Source organism: Eulemur rufifrons, chromosome 19 (assembly GCF_041146395.1).
Source record: "Eulemur rufifrons isolate Redbay chromosome 19, OSU_ERuf_1, whole genome shotgun sequence".
Taxonomy (NCBI): Eukaryota; Metazoa; Chordata; class Mammalia; order Primates; family Lemuridae; genus Eulemur; species Eulemur rufifrons.
Genome location: NC_091001.1, coordinates 26,274,652 through 26,287,849, shown reverse-complemented (window position 1 = coordinate 26,287,849; position 13,198 = coordinate 26,274,652). Strand labels below are relative to the sequence as shown.

Genomic DNA, 13,198 nt, shown 5'->3' with positions numbered 1-13,198 from the left:
TAACCAATTTTATCCCAAGCACCATTCTACCTCAGTTGATTAGTAGGCCACCTTTATTATTCATGAAATCCCCAAAATGTATGTGGGTCTGTATTTTTATAATTAATAACTTTATCGAGGTATAATTTACTACCATAAAATTCACTTACTTTCTGTCTCTACAGATTTGCCTTTTCTGGATACTATATATAAATAGAATCATATCATACATGTTTTGTGTCTGGCTTCTTTCACTGAGCATAATGTCGTTGAGGTTCATCCATGTTGTAGCATATATTAGTACTTCAATCCTTTCTATTGCTGAATGGCATTCCATGGTATGGATACACTACATTTGTTTACTGATTTGCCAGCTGATGGAACTCCACTTTTTGCTACTGTGAATAATGCTTCTATGAACATTTGTATCCAAGTCTTTGTGTGGAATATATTTTCATTTCTACTGGGTATGTATATAAGAATAGAATTCCTAGGTCATTTGGTAATTCTATGTCAAATATTTTGAAAAACTGCCTGTTTTCCAAAGTGGCTGCATCACTTTACGTTCCCACCAGCAATTTCTCTACATCCTAACACTTACCTTTTTTATCATAGCCATGCCATTGGATGCAAAGTGCTGTCTCAACTTCCTAGTGACTAATAACACTCAACATCTTTTTGTCTGTTTATTGGCAATTTGTATACATTCTTTGGCAAAATGTCTATTCAGATCCTTTGCTCGTGTTTCAGTTATTTGTTTTTTCATTATTGAGTTGTAATAATTTTTTGGAATATAAATCCCTTATCAGATATATAAATCAGCAAATATTTTCTCCAAACCTGTAGGTTATCTTTTCAAACACAGAATTTGTAATTTTAAGTCCAATTTATTCATTTTTTTTCTTTGTGGTTCTGTTTTTAGGCTTTCCATTGGTCTGCCCATCCACTTCTAAGCTGATACCACAATGTGTTAAAAAAAACACTATTTTATAATTTTTTAAAATATTCCCAATAACATTTTATGATTTTCTTAATAAAGATCCAACATATCATTTATTGGAGTTATTCATGCTTAACTTACAGTTTTTAAGACCACCAAAAATGTCAACTTAAAAAAAAAAATTTTGTTTCTTTTGGGTATACATGGATGTGGCTGATTTATATCCAAACATTTGCTAACTCTATTGGTTTTAATACATCTCTAGATTCTCTTACATTTTTCTACACAAATACCTGCAAAAAACCACAACTGTAATTCCTCTTTCAAATCATGTGTTTTCTCTTTTGTTAATTTTATTGTTTTGGCTATAGCTTCTAGTTAATGTTAATTGGTAATAGTGAGCATCCTTGACATTCTACTGATTACAAATGAAATTCTTCTAATGTTTTAAAATCACATATAATGCTTGCTGTAGATTTTTGGTAGATACCATATCTTTATCAGAACAGGTATCAGAGATACCTTTTGTGGTATCTCTTTTTGTTTTCTTCCAGAGTAACAGAATTTGCTGACTGGGCATATAGAAAAAGGGATGGGCAATGTCCAGGACACTAGATATTTCAATGAGATGAAAACAAGTTTATTGAGTGACAGAAAGTAGTGGGAGGATATTAAATTACACTAAAGTTTAAGATTTCAGATGTTGAAGAATTCTAGATACAAAGTCTAGGGAAGTATCTTTCAAACATTTGGAACACAAGTCCCATCCGTAAAAATTTGACTATGTACCCTCACTATCTGTATATATGTTCAAAATAGAAAATAAAATAAAGATGAAATTTTAAAAACAAAACAAAAAACAAAGTGGAGTTTAGAGGATACCCCCAAGAGTGCAATACTCTCCAACCACAGAATAATCTTTCTTTTTCTCTAAATTGTACAAGGTAGATTTAAAAAATTTTTTTCAAGTTTTATTGAAACTCAGACTTAATTAATTCAAATGTACTTCCTAATGTATGAATGTGTGTATGCCAAGTAAAAAATTTACTAAGCAAAGAAAAAAAAAATTTAAATGTCTTTGAAATAATCATTAGTTGATCACTCAAGGCATGTGTATTATTTATCTATTGCTGAATAACAAAAGACCACAAACTTAGTGCCCTAAAACAGCACAAATTTACTCATTCACAGTTCTTTAGGTCCGAAGGCTGGCACAATGTGGCTGGTTGACCAAGCTGAGTTCTCATCTGGAGGTGCTGGGGAAAATCTGCTTCCAAGCTCATTCTTGTTAGCAGAATTCAATTTCTTGTGGCTGTAGGTCAGAGGTGCTCATTTCCTTGCTGTCAGCCAAAGGCTATCCTCTGCTCCTAGAGGCCACCTTTATCCCTTGATATGTGGCTCCCTCCAATTTCAAGATAGCAACTGTGCACAGAATTTGCATCTCTCACTTCCTCTTTTACTACCAGCAGGAGAAAAAATTCTCTGCTTTTAAAGATATTAGGTCAGACCCACCTGGATAATCTTCCTTTTAATGTCAACTGTGCCTTTATGACATAATCTAATCACAAAGTGGCAGAGTGAAGTGAGGGGTTGGAGGGTGGTCTTGAGGGCTATCTTAGAATTTTGCCCACTACATCATGATATACACTTAAGGTAAGGTTAATTGTTAATGATAGTGGCTACAAATTTACATATTAAATTTCTATTTTATGTTTCCATTCTTTGGTCCCACTTCTTTTCAAACAATTAGAATTCCATTGCTTTTAACTTCATAATAGGGCTAATTTAAAGCATTTACATTAGGATAGGAGAAATACTGTCAGCTTTAAAATTTTCTTCTTGTTCACCTATGCTTGAATTTTAGCATTACCTTTAATCTGTGGTTTCTTTGTAGGAATCTCTGTAAGCTACTTGTCTATTTTGGGAACCGTACTTAAAATTAAATAATAAAGCAGTAAAAAATATACTTGACGGAGCCAGGCAAACTCCAATACCTTAAAAGTGAATGTAAAAGTAAATGTACCACTATGAAGCCAAAGTGACCTTCTGACACAGAACTATTACTAAGTTGTATGTTAAATTAGTAAAATAATCACTTTTTGTTGAAAAAAGCAAATATCTCCAAGATATTCTAATATTTTCTTCCCCTATCTCTTAGACTGAGTGGACTACACGTTGGAGACCATTTGTTAAAAGTATGGTCCAGCTTCTACCTAGAATGTTGAAAGCTGGAAAGAATGTCATTCCCATCCTATTAAGATAAAGCTGGATGATCTACAAAAAGTGTAACTTTTCTTAAACCCACTGGAGAGCCAATGTTACAAGATAATCCACAAGCTTGAAATCTATGAGAAAAATAGACACCACCAAAGAGATGGGCCATAGAAACTGACTCATCTGTCATATAGAAGTGGGTAAGAATTCAACTAAAATTTTTAACAAATTGCTACAGGGCAAGTGAGGGCCAATGTGAGAGTACAGAATCCCTGGAAGCTGCAGATATTCACTCATGGGCTCTTATCCACGGGCCTCACCAGCTGCTCACAAGAAAGAGTCTAAGAACAGCAGAAGACTAGAGAAAGTCTCTCTTAGTTTTACAGGCCTAGGAGAAGGGAGAGAATGCCACTGTGGGAAAAGCACAAAGCCCTGCCCAGTCCCTTCTCCCTTAAGGAGTAATAGCTTTAAGCTGCTTGGCATAGAGCAGCAAATCATGTCACCCGAAGAGCATAGGCAAACAAGACCCACTGTGACTTGGAGTAGGTTTAAAAAAAAATCTTTCTATCCCTGAGGAAGTAAGAGGACATTGTCCTCATCCTAGACCATTAGATGTCTCCTACAGATGGAAAAGGGTGAGATCACTGAGAAAACTCCACTCCTAAGGCCCATGGACACAAAAGCCTGCCTAAAACTGAGGCTGAATGAAGACATCAGAGAAACTCTTATCCCCAGACCCCACTACCAGGATAGGAAGCACAGAGCAACAAACATTAACAATCTACCACTGGAGAAAAAGTAATAGCTTGAAGAAACCCTCCATGAGGTGAGGTGCTGAAGGAAAGGTAAAGATTAAGTGGATCAGAAACTTTGGGGTGGGGAAAGCACTCAGCAAAACAACTCTCACCCTAAGTATCTGGTAAAATAAGAGGAATTTGAAGCTGGTGAAGGTAAATGAAGGTAACTACAGTAACAACAAAATCCAAATCCAGCTCAACTCTTGACTAGATAGATTCAACCCCCAATACTTATAGTCTAGCAGCAGAAGACACACATCCATTTCCAAACATAATGGCTATTCACCTCAGTGTCTGCTGTTGCACACATTATATCTGATAATCATTAAAAAATTACACAAAAAGAAAAAACAACTCACCATCAAAAAAGAAATTAACAGAAGCATTCAGACATGACACAGATGATAGAAATATCAGAAAGGAACTATGGAAATAACTATAATAAATATGTTAAAGACTAATGAAAAAGTAACATGCATACACACAAAGGGAATGTCAACAGAAACTACGGGAAAGTCAACTGGAAATTCTAGAAATAAAAACACAGTAAAAGAGATGAAGAAGGTCTTCCAAGGGTTTTTTGATAGAGTCAATACCGCCAAGAAATCAGTGAACTTGAAAAGAGGTCAACAGAATGTATTCAAACTTAAACACATAGAGTTAAAAAAAAAAAAAAAAAAAAAAGCGGAGGGTAAAAAGAATGACCAAGAACTATGAGACAATATCAAATTGTCTTAATATAAATGTAACTGGAATCCCAAAAGGAAAAGAGAGAATGGAAAAGAAGAAATATTGAAAAGATAATAACTGAGAATGTTACAAAAGTAATGAAAGACTTCAAATCACAGACTGAAGAATCTCAGAGAATATTAAGAAAAATAAATACTTGAAGAAAATCTTGAAAGCAGCCACAGGAAAAAAAGCCAAATTATATAAGAAAGAACAAAGATAAGTACATTTCATATCCAAAACTATGCAAGCTAGAAGACAGTGAAGTGACATCTTTAAAGTGCTGAAAAAAAGTGTCAACCCAGAATTCTACCTACACTCAGCAAAAATATCTTTCAAAAATGGTGAAATAAAGACATTTCAGACAAACAAAAATAGAGAGAATTCATTATCAGCAGACTTGCACTATAAGAAATGTTAAAGGAAATTCTTCAGGCAGAAGAAATGGTACCACACAGACATGAGGATCTATAGAAAGAAATGAAGATTCCCAAAAAATGGTCAAGATGGAGGTAAATAAAAGATACCTTTTTCCTATTTTCAAATCATTCTAAAAGATAATTAACTAACATAAAAAGTCATGAGTTTATAGCACATGTAAAGTTTTTGCTAATCATATGTCTGATAAGACATATCTAGACCATATAAAGGACTCTTAAACTCAACATTAAGAAAGCAACCAAATTTTTAAAACAACAGGCAAAAGATTTGAACAGAAACATCACAAAAGAAGGCACATGTGGACAGCAAATAAACACACAAAAATGCCCAATATAATTTATCATTGATATGCAAATTAAAACCCCAATAAAATAGCATTATATACCTATAAGAATGAAGAAATAAAGCTGTTAATAATGTGTGCTGGTAAGGATGCAGAGCAACTGGAATTCTCATAAATTGCTGGTAGGAATGCAAAATGGAAAACAGTTTGAAAATTTCTAAAGTAAACATACACTACCACATCATCCAACAACCTCACTCCTAGGTATATACCCAAGAGAAATAAAACTTACATTTATACAAAAACCTGTATACAAGTGTTCATACAGTTTCATTAATTATCACCCACTACTGAAAATAACTCAATGCCCTTCGACTGTTGAATAGATAAACAAACTGTGGTGCAAAGGGATACTATTCAGCAACAGAAAGGAACAAACTAGTTATATGTGGGAAAACATGGATGTATCTCAAACACATGTTGTGAAGTAAAGGAAGCCAGATTCAAAAAAGTATATATTGTATGGGGCAGATGTGGGTGGGGGAGGGGATGGGTGTGTACATACATAATGAGTGCGATGCGCACTGTCTAGGGGATGGACACGCTTGAAGCTCTGATTGGGGGGGGGGGTTCAGTGTGCGGGAGCAAGGGCAATATATGTAACCTAAAGTTTTGTACCCCCACAATATGCTGAAATAAGAATAAAAAAAATACAAAAAAAAGTATATACTGTATGATTCCATTTACATGATACTAGAAAAAGCAAAACTACCAGATCAAAAAGCAGACCCATGGTTGTCAGTGCCTGGATATGGGAAATGAGATGACAACCAAGGCACACAAAAGAACTTGTGGGGATGAACTGTTCTATATCTTGATTGTTGAGGAGCTAGTTACGTGTTTGTGCGTCAGAAATCACTGAACTGTACTGTCAATTATGCTTTAATAAACCTTAACAAAAATTTTTTTTTAAAAGAAATATGGCATAAGAGATAGTTTCTGAAGCAGGGAAAGTGAAGTTCTTTATTGAGAATTAAATGAACTGTGAGGTTACAATGCTTGTTGGGCTATCCTCAAGAACAATCAAATACAGGAATAATGTCAGGGATTAAGTAAAGATGGAAGACTAAAAATTAGATGTCAAAGTCATCAGTGAATGACATACAAAAAAATCCCAGGATCCTCAAAAAAAAAGAAAAAAAAAGCATTTTGTATAGGAGTACAACAATAATTTGAAAGCAAAAGCACAAGACAAAGTAAACACAGAAAAACTACTATTAAAAAGAAAAGCTTTTTGAGAGTAAATGTAAGGATAATGTGATATGTTCATATGAATATGACATTCTATAGAAGAGTTCATATCAGATGATAGTAATCCCTTTCCTATAAAATCAACATATATATGCATATATATGTATGCACATATATGGAAATTAGACAAAAATGAGAAGAAATGACATTTTGAAAATTGAAAAATTAATAAAAGAAATTATTTAAGTTAGAGTTAACCTGGATTTACCTAGTATAACCTCTCTCACTGAAACTGCCTATATTAAAATAACAGAAAGCCCCAAGGCAGGAACAGTGATATGTGATAACTCTGATTTCTATAGAAGTATAGATATAGCTAAAAGTTAACCAGCCATTGTTCCCTAACTTCCCTACTGCTGTAACTGCTGACAGCTTAAGTGTCATGTATCCTTTACAGGGGCAAGATTTTTTACTTTCCCCATTGCTTCCATAGATAACATCAGTATTATAAAACCTAAAACTGGTCTTTGAGATATCTTCCAGAGTTTGCCTTTAGGGGGAACCAACTGATGTTAACCAAACCAGTGGCCTTGCGTGGGAACCCACCCAACAAGTCCTGTAACCCCCTATCCAGGAAATGTCCCTGCCAAGAAGACAATTTCTGCTTCCCAACCCTATGAGTTCATTCCCAGCCAATCAGTAACCCAATTCCCCAGCCCCTTGTTCACCAAACCACCTATAAAAATCTTAGCCCCAAAATTCTCAGAGAGATGGCTTTGAGAAATTTCTCTTATGCCTTTGTCTGGTACCTTGCACTACTAAACTCTTTTTCCACTATAACTCCTATTGTCTCAGTATATTGGCCTTTATCTAGACAGTGGGCAAGAGACCTGGTTGGGCGGTAACATCATCACTAGTCAATTCTCCACTTTAGTCAGCTGCTCTTATCCTGTCTCACTTTTATTCCCAAACTCCTTTTTCTTTGCCTTTATAGGCTTCTACTCCTTGTCCCTCTCCATCCCTTCTTTTGCCTAACTCAAATTCTAAGAAAGCACACCTAATTAAACTATTCCTCATTAACATAACATCTGTTGGTCTTTAAATGTCTACTATACTTACTTGTGTCATATAATTTAAGTATCTAAGCTATATCAAAGAAGCCTTTCTAATCACAATGTAGCTAAATTCAACTGAGTTGAGAAAACTGGGTTCTGACAGTTATACATTCCAAATTTGAATATTTGAAATCAGAAATACCTTGGGAAATCTATTATTTCCATAAGACAAGTAATAAAGTAGCATTCTAATACATATTTGGCATCTCAACCTATTCCACAATAGACTCATTTTGCTGGATGGATTAACAAACTCCAAACCAAAACCACAATCAAAAAACCCACCTCTTTTTAGAAGATGCATCCAGATCTCTGGTAGGAAAAATATAGTCACCAAATCGATTACAAATAGGCAAGAGAAAGAGCATGCTTTTACCCCTTTTCCAAGGCACAAGACCAGCCCCAGGCAAAAATTTGTAGTCTTTCCTCAGGGGGAAAAAAAAATCATATCATCTTATGTTCTCCTCTTTGGCCCACTAATGCCATTTCTGAAGCCCTAAACTTTGCTGAATCTAATCTCTCCTCACTCTCACCCTCAAACAGAAGTATATCTAGATTCATGATTACAGAAGTGAAACATATCAAGCAATGGTGAGATACAGAGTATAGTGGGGTAACTAAGTAGAGCAGAGGTAAATCTCACTAATGACAAGTAATCATACTTGAGAGTAAGTACCATGCTGATGTGCTTTCTAAATTCCCTGCTCTGCTAATCATAATGCTAATTATTAAAGCTGACCTGATGGGATTAATACTGTGTTTTCGTAATGGAAATTCACCTTATTTTCATTACATTGTATCATTCTGACACAATGCTTTTTCTACCTACCTATAAATTTATCTATTTACCTTTCAAAAGATTTTTGAGTTGCCAGATTCAGTTCTATGTTTTAAAATGTGATTAAATGTATGCAATTATCACTTTAGTAGATCTGATAACTTTAACCTACATAACAAACTGACTCTGTCTTCTCCTAAGCACATACTTATCTAATGAAGTACTTCTTCAGTCAGTACTTGGATGATAAAGCCATTTAAGTGTCTCTTTTACTTCCATGCTGGCAAATACATACACCATAGTAAATATATGTAAAATTATAATTTATATAAAATTTCAATGCTTTGTTGGAAGTTTGCTATTAAATACTGACTCCTAGATTTAAATGTAATAGACATTAAAACAAAAGGTAACAACACAGACTTTAGGGTTGGGGGAGATACAAAAAGAAGGTGCCTGGAAAGGTTTTCCAGAAATGATGATGCTTAAGTCTTAACAGAAGAGTAAATGTTAGTTAGGAAAAACAAGGAAGGGCACATCATATATTTTAGAAAAGGAGAGCAGCATGTATAAAGACATAGGGACAAGAGAACTTGATATGCTCAAGAATAGCACTAGCCAATAGAATTTTCTGTAATGACAGAAATGTTCTGAATCTGTGCTGTTCAATACAGTAGCTAAGGAACTAATTTTAAAATTTTATTTAGTTTTAATTAATTTAAATGTCCATGTCTAAAAATTGAAAAAATATGGCAGGAGTAAAGAATGCAATGTGAAAGAAAGGCAATATAAAAGGCTGGAAAGATGTGCAGACACAGATCCTGAAGAGCCTAGCACGCTTGCCAAATAGTTAATTTTTATCCTGAGAGCCAGAATGAGTCATAGAAGGCCTTTAAGAAGTCAAGAAGCAGGATTACCTTTGCATTCAGAAAAAAAATCATTCAAGCAGCAATGGCAAACAGACTGAAATGCGAAAAGAATGAAGACAAGATGGTTAGAAAGCTTGCAGAAATACATCAGAGAAAAGACATGAACTTAAATTTAGGCAGTATAACTTTGCTTGAGTGAAAGGAGATAGCTTTGATCAGCATTAATACAATTAAATGGAAATAATGAGTGACACAGCTCATTCTTTTAAGGTGGCAGTGAGAGAAGTATTTGAGACATAGAGTAGATAAACATTCACTGAGACAGAAAATCCATGAGGTTTTTTTGTCTTGTTTTGTTTTGAGTGGTAGATACAAAAGAAGTCATTTTTGATTGGATATGTGGGCATAAATTAAACAAATAAATCAGGAAACATTTGCATATTAAAAAAGTCTTTATTACACAGACTGAGAAGTCATCAGAACCTAGGTGGAAGATGGAGCCTCATTCTCAAATTAATAATAACAAGTTTTCTTCAAGTATCAGAATCAAACTATTTTAAAATTACCATTTAAAAGTTGTTTTTCTATTTTAATTGGTAATACTGTCATAATATTTTATTATATTCAGCATTTCAGTACATAATAGAAGAAAAATTAATATTCCATCGCATACCATGCTACTCCCTCACACCAACCCCTGCTAACACACAAACCCCTCAAAAGGCCACAATGTATTCCACTTCAGGCATTCACAGAAGCTACTCCTTCAGCTACAATACATTCCAAGCCCCACTCCCAGTCCCAAAACATGTACAGATAATGCCTACTCATTTTTAAAATCTTGGTAAGAATCACTGCCTCAATTTAAAGTTTCATCTAATCTGATCTAGCTTTAGACTGGATTAGATACAGTGTTACACGTTTTGTATTATATAACATTTTGTATTATTCCTTTTGGAGTACTAATCATAACTCTACTTAATCACATGCAATTTTTTAATGCCTCTTCCCAACTAATCAATTATTCATTTAACAAATATTTGCATGTCTACCAGTTGTTCTAGAAGTTGGGGAGCCATCAGTGACTAAGAAGAGACAAGAATTCTGCCCTCAACTTGAACTGGGGAAAGGAGAGTAATAGAAAAAATTTTCACATAAATAAATCTTTATTTGATATTTTTATTGGATAAATGCCACAAAATTTTGTAAGAACCAAGGAAGCATGGATCATGTCATGATGCTTACTATGCTAGCCCCAATGCCTGGCCCATGTTAGGCACCAAAATGTTGAATAAATGAGGAAAATTTTCACTCTGAGACCCAAGACATTCATTTTCAAAACAACTTTTAGTAACAGACTATAGAAATGATCCCTGAAAGTATAGTCTTTCAAAACAACTTTTAGAATGCAGCCCAATTTATAAGTTAAAAATTGCCTGTTATTAATAATTAGTTTTCTTCACATCAAGTAGCTTTCTGAAATTCATAGCCATGTACTGTATTTATTTACATCCTACTTCGTCTTAAGGACAACTCATCTTTGTATCTTCCTTAGTTCATGCTTTTTCTATTTATTTACTTTCAGTGTAACTACTACCTCTCTCTTAAGCAGTTTCTTACTATCCTGTTTGGGCTGTTCTTTCTGTAAGTACATGTCAGATACATTTTCTGTTATGACTTAGGGATTATGGTGCCTCTATTAATAAGATGTCTTTATTACAAGGTCCTAGTCTGCCTAATCCCAAACATGCACTACTAGCATATTGTGGGAAGAGGCCAATGGTGCCACCAAATATCTGAAACAACCCCCCATTAAAAAAGAACTGTCCAGCCCAAAACGTCAACAGTGTCAAAGTTAAAGAAAGAGTTTAAAGAGTTAAAGAAATTGGGTCAACATACCTCAATAAACATTAAAAGAGAAAAATCCAAGGAACACCTTAATTATCCACCTAGTTACCTAATTTACATTTATGTAACAAATGGAAACCAAACCAGTCATAGAGAATTACTGAGGAATATGCACATGTACAAGATATATGGTTACCCTGTTGAAAGCTTAAACACAGTTGATTTGACACTAGAATAATTATTTCCCTGCATTTAAATGCTTCTTCACTGCTACCTACTGAGGAAACTAGTCCCACCCTCTCATTAGCATCCCCTGATTTTTATCTCATGTAAGTCTGTTTTGCCCTTTCATAAAATATAAGTTGGTAATGGATATGAAGTTAAGAGATAGGTTGGCGCTCCAGATTTGCCATAGTACTAGCTGTAGTGATCCTGGACAAATCACTAATTCCTCTTCTATAAGACTTAGAATATTATTAACACCTCATATATTGAAGATGTATTTTATTAAAACATTTAGTAAAACACATTGTGTTCTAGGTATAGAGTTATTCTGCAAGAAATTTCTTGGTAAAATGTAAGGCGATAAACAAATACTGGAAATACACCATTCAAATGTCTGAACTAAATTTACTTCTACCTGAGTACATAAGCACAAATTCAGGAGACATATTCTAATTAAGCTGTGCTCATATTATTTCCCTTTAGCTTTTACTAAGTTTATAAGTTACTCTTATAAAGCTATAATACTAGAATATCAATATTTATAGCACCAAGAGGCCTCATTTTATGCAAATCTAGTAGTTAAAAATCTAGATTTATATAGAAATGAAAAGACAAAATCTGGGGTTAACATGCCTTAAGAAGAAACTTATAATAATTTAAATGAAAGGTTTGTTGAGCACTGAAAATAATCAGACACAGAAACACTCAATATGTATCTTTTATGAAAGATACCTAGTACATAAAGTATAGCTTGTTCCCTACATTCAAATAACTTAGAAAATAGACTGTGAATACTACACAGAAGACAGAAAGCGAGGAAAAAAAAACATGTATCTCCAGAATGGAGGAAAGGGAATGGGACTGGCAAATTGTAGATGGGATTTCAATTTCATTTGTCATATTTTATTCCTTAAGATAGAAGGTGCTTGAATATACATTATATTAATCTGTACAACTTCTGGAGGCCTGATGTAGTTCATAAATAGGAAAAAAAAAAAGTTTTATAATTCCAAAGAGTAATTTGTTACCTTAAAGATTCACCTCTGTTGAACACCATTCCCAGAAGTACAGAAAATTTTAGGTTTATAAGAATCTCTTATTATCAAGGGTCTTATAATGGATATTGGAATCATTGTTCCAATCAACTTTTACCATTCAGAAGAGAAAACTATACTAATTCTGCTTAAAATTCTTCAATGGATCTCTACTGCCTACATGATAATATAAATGTTCTAAGATAGCATACATGGCCTTCTTTGATCTAACTCCTACCTATTCTCCAACCTCATTTTGTATCATCCCATCGTAAGTAAATTACATGCCACTTACAAGAAATAACCAACCCATTACATGTTGTTTACACATCTGAGCTTTTGCACACACTATCTGAAATATCTTTTCCCCATCTTTGTTCAATTGTCAAGAGTCCTGTCTTCCAAACTAGTCTAAAACATTTTCCTTCCAGTTTTATCACTAGCTAACAATTACTTCACCATATTAAACAATATTTTGTTCATAGTATATATAAAATACAAAGACCTGGTATATAAGTAAGTACTGCCTAAATGGTATCTCAGAGCCTTGTCCAATCTTATTTGTCAGAATTCATTGTTACCAACACCACATTCTCCAAACATATTCACATTCTATTTTGATTTACAACTTAAGACTTTTGGGAGAGGAGGAGCTAAAATGTTTAGCTCTTTGACAAAAAGAACAATATTACTGC

General features: G+C 34.0%; 1 protein-coding gene and 1 pseudogene across 5 annotated transcripts in view; both read right to left on the bottom strand.

The window, feature by feature from the left end:
- LCORL (ligand dependent nuclear receptor corepressor like) overlaps positions 1-13,198 on the bottom strand; it is a 161,592-nt gene that overhangs the window by 127,526 nt on the left and 20,868 nt on the right. The gene's annotated exons all lie outside the window — the stretch shown is intronic.
- On the bottom strand, positions 10,709-10,785 carry LOC138400333 (small nucleolar RNA U3; annotated as a pseudogene).